We start from the raw sequence: 3482 nt of genomic DNA, 5'->3' as shown, positions 1-3482 counted from the left end.
ACTTAGAATAATTTTATAGCTAGGCGAGCAATATCATCAACATGGTTAATGGTTCGTGTGTTACAGAGCATACAGACTATAGTTTACACCAAAAATTATTTCACTAAATTGAATATTAAAGCCAACGAACGACCCACTGTGGAAAGTTTTGATGTAGACCTCAACAGTGCATGTGAAATAAATGAATGGAGGACCCAGCTCTCCCAATCCGGTATGGTCTAGTGGTTAGGATACCTGGCTCTCACCCAGGAGGCTCGGGTTCGATTCCCGGTACCGGAATTTTTTTTACATTGTCTTCCTTATTGCATCTAATAAGAGCAATTTTGTAACATTATAACATATTCATGAATCTATCTTTCTATGTAAATTATTAGAATAAACAAGTGCAAGCTGGTTGGTTTAATCCACATTATAGAAATCATTGCCGCTTAAACATGTTCTCGATGACGTAACTCGCACAACAATAGCCGCAAAAATATTTTCTTACCACAAACATATTAGTTTCTAAATTCAAGTTTTGCCGTGTTTGAACTTTTCGTCACAAATATACTAATTCAATTTTAATTTCAATTATATGTTACCGGTACTTTTGAAACACCTTGTATAGGCCTATAAAAATTTACAATTTAGTCGTTAATCATTATTGGAATAAATGTTTGATGTTGTAGTGTGAGGCACTTTGTAAGAATATTTTATAATATTAGGCTTAAATGAATTATTAGGAATAAGAAAGAACCCTTAAATCTTTGAGATAAAGCTTCAGAACTTAAGACATTACGATATTTAGTGTAATAATGGTAAAGACACTGAACAATGAACAATACACTTGTTAATTAATACTAATTATAACACCGTTATAGATTATTATTCATCTATAAATAAAATACATGTAGGCCTAATTCGTGATTGAAGTTCTAATTTGAAAATAAACTCCTATTAAATTTATCTCCGAAAGATTATTTCATTTACATTCACATGAGATACAAAAATATAGCAATGTTATAAATAATACACAACTGTCATAACTCGCTATTAATATTATTTACAATTTATTGATAACGGGAATAGTCGAACTGACGAACAATGTAATTCAAACATTCAGTTGTAAACCAGAAGATGGCGCATAAATACAAATAACACATGTGCTTCCATCTAGCAGGAGTTGGAAGAAGTTCATTAGTATGTATTACTCCTGCTACGTAGCGCCACTAACCTAAGATTCATGTGCTGCTATCTAGTAGGTGCCCAATGACATATTCCTCACCGCGCTCTTTTAATTTTCGGAGGCAAGAGTGCAAAGAGACGTGGTACTTAATAACACCTTAAAACTCATTTTGATTTTCGCTACTGTTTGCTTGTTAGTGTACATAGAGAAAACGTTTTATTTATTTATATATTTTTTATTTATTCATTTATTTATTCATACATTCAATAATTCAGTCATTTACTCATTTATTAATTACTTATTTACTCATTTATTTATTTACTTATTCATTTATTTATGAAATTGAGTGTCATTTTCAATTAATGCTTATTTATTTATTTATTTATTTATTTATTTATTTATTTATTTATTTATTTATTTATTTATTAGTAAAATAACAATGTACAAAATAATAAAAATACTCTCCTGAAAGAGTAAAAAACTTGTGATCAGGAAATAATCGAAACACATTAACTAAAAGAATAATTATACTTATTAGACACAAAGTGGTTAGAGTTACATTGTCATTTTAACTTATAAAAGAGAGAGGGGGGGAGGGAGGAAGGGAGAGAGAAAGAGGGAGAGAGGGGGAGGGTAGAGAGAGGGAGGGAGAGAGAGAGAGTGAGTGAGAGTGTGTCTTTTCTCTGTACAAATCTACACCCTTTGACCAATATTAATTTGTCAAAGTTAGCACGTTTAACCATCATAGCCAGGAGAAAAACATACGCTACATTAAAACTGGACAAATGAACGTTAAATAAAAATAAAAATAAAAATAAATACAATCAGACATTCATGCATAATATTAAGATGAAATCTCTATAGTAAATTGTTCTTTGTTACTGTTGTATTCAACATCGACTTTCACGAGACCGTGGAAAAAATAACACGAAATTAAATAGCATTGTTTATACATCATGAAGGTCAAAATGTAGACAATTCATGCAATAAGTATCTTCACGTATTAAGAGTTTCTTGATACAGTTGTAGATAGTGACCAGACTGTGTTAATCCAACTGAATTTTTTACTTATTTGAAATCACCATATAACCTAATACTTAATATGGAATCACCAATGGTAGTATTGCGAAATATTGACTCACCAAAATTAAGCAATGGAACAAGAATTGGAGTGAAGAAACTCACGCAAAACGTAATAGAAGTAACTATATTAACTGGCAAAACAGAAGGAGATGATGTTTTTATCCCATATATTCCTATGACACCCACTAACATGCATTTCGATTTTAAGCAACTGCAGTTTCAGTCCGACTAACATTTGAAGAGTCCATTGCAAGAATGATGGATGTCACTTTCTTGTCGAAAATGAACCAAGACTGTCAATGCATAGCTTAAGACATGTTTTATTTTCGCTGGCAGAGTTAAGGCCATAAGGCTTTCTCTTCCACTCAACTGGCCTTAATCAATACAATACATATTAAAATTACAAATATTTACACTACACTTAAAAGATTCTCCAGCTATATTCTTCAGTTAAGTTTTAAACACTAGTAGACTACATATTTATTTAAATTTAGATAAACCTATAAGGCAAAGTAGTAACTTAATTTATGAGCTGATTTAATTCAATCAATTATAATTAATTTAAGATTTGAGATAGCTAGTAAAATGATGAAAATTAATTTAATATAAGCTTACTAGGACTATGTTACAGAGAGAAGAAAAAATATATATATACATATCTAAAATATATTTCTATAATGAGAAAATTAATGTAATTGCCATTAGAGGTTTTGTAAATCTATTTAGAGAAATTAATGATAATAATAGGAATGGACAGATAGACACATAGATACATAGCTACAGATAGATACATAGAGAGTTATATGGCATTAACACTGATAGTCATTGTCCAGTAATGATCGGAAAATCGCAGTTAAGCTTTGAGCGCTAAGCATTTCAAACTTTCAATTGCTTCTTCTGCAAAATGTATTCCAAATGACATCAAAATATCATCAGTAGTAACAGATTCTACAGAAAATCTGTTTTTTTTTGTGCGTTTGCTGGTGGATCAAGGTATTATATTGTTCTGGCACATATGCCCTGTCTCTCTTCCTTAGTTTGCGCTTCACTACACCAAAGTTGCGGTCACTGGGAAGAAATGAATGGCTTCGTTGTGGAAAATAATGAGTGATTTCGTTAAATCTCCCCATTTGGGTCAGTGCAAGCAATAATCGAATTAAGGTATGATTTTTATTTTGCTCTCCATAGTTATCAGAGAAAAGATACAATTCCTTGACTGAAGAAGGGACATTAT

General features: G+C 31.0%; 1 non-coding gene across 1 annotated transcript; it reads left to right on the top strand.

The window, feature by feature from the left end:
• Positions 1–207: 207 nt before the first annotated feature.
• Positions 208–279, top strand: TRNAE-CUC (transfer RNA glutamic acid (anticodon CUC)). Its single transcript has one exon. It is a non-coding gene; the product is annotated as a tRNA-Glu (tRNA).
• Positions 280–3482: the final 3203 nt, after the last annotated feature.

Source organism: Periplaneta americana, chromosome 5 (genome assembly GCF_040183065.1).
Source record: "Periplaneta americana isolate PAMFEO1 chromosome 5, P.americana_PAMFEO1_priV1, whole genome shotgun sequence".
NCBI classification, from domain to species: Eukaryota; Metazoa; Arthropoda; class Insecta; order Blattodea; family Blattidae; genus Periplaneta; species Periplaneta americana.
This window is presented reverse-complemented; position numbering and strand designations above follow the sequence as displayed.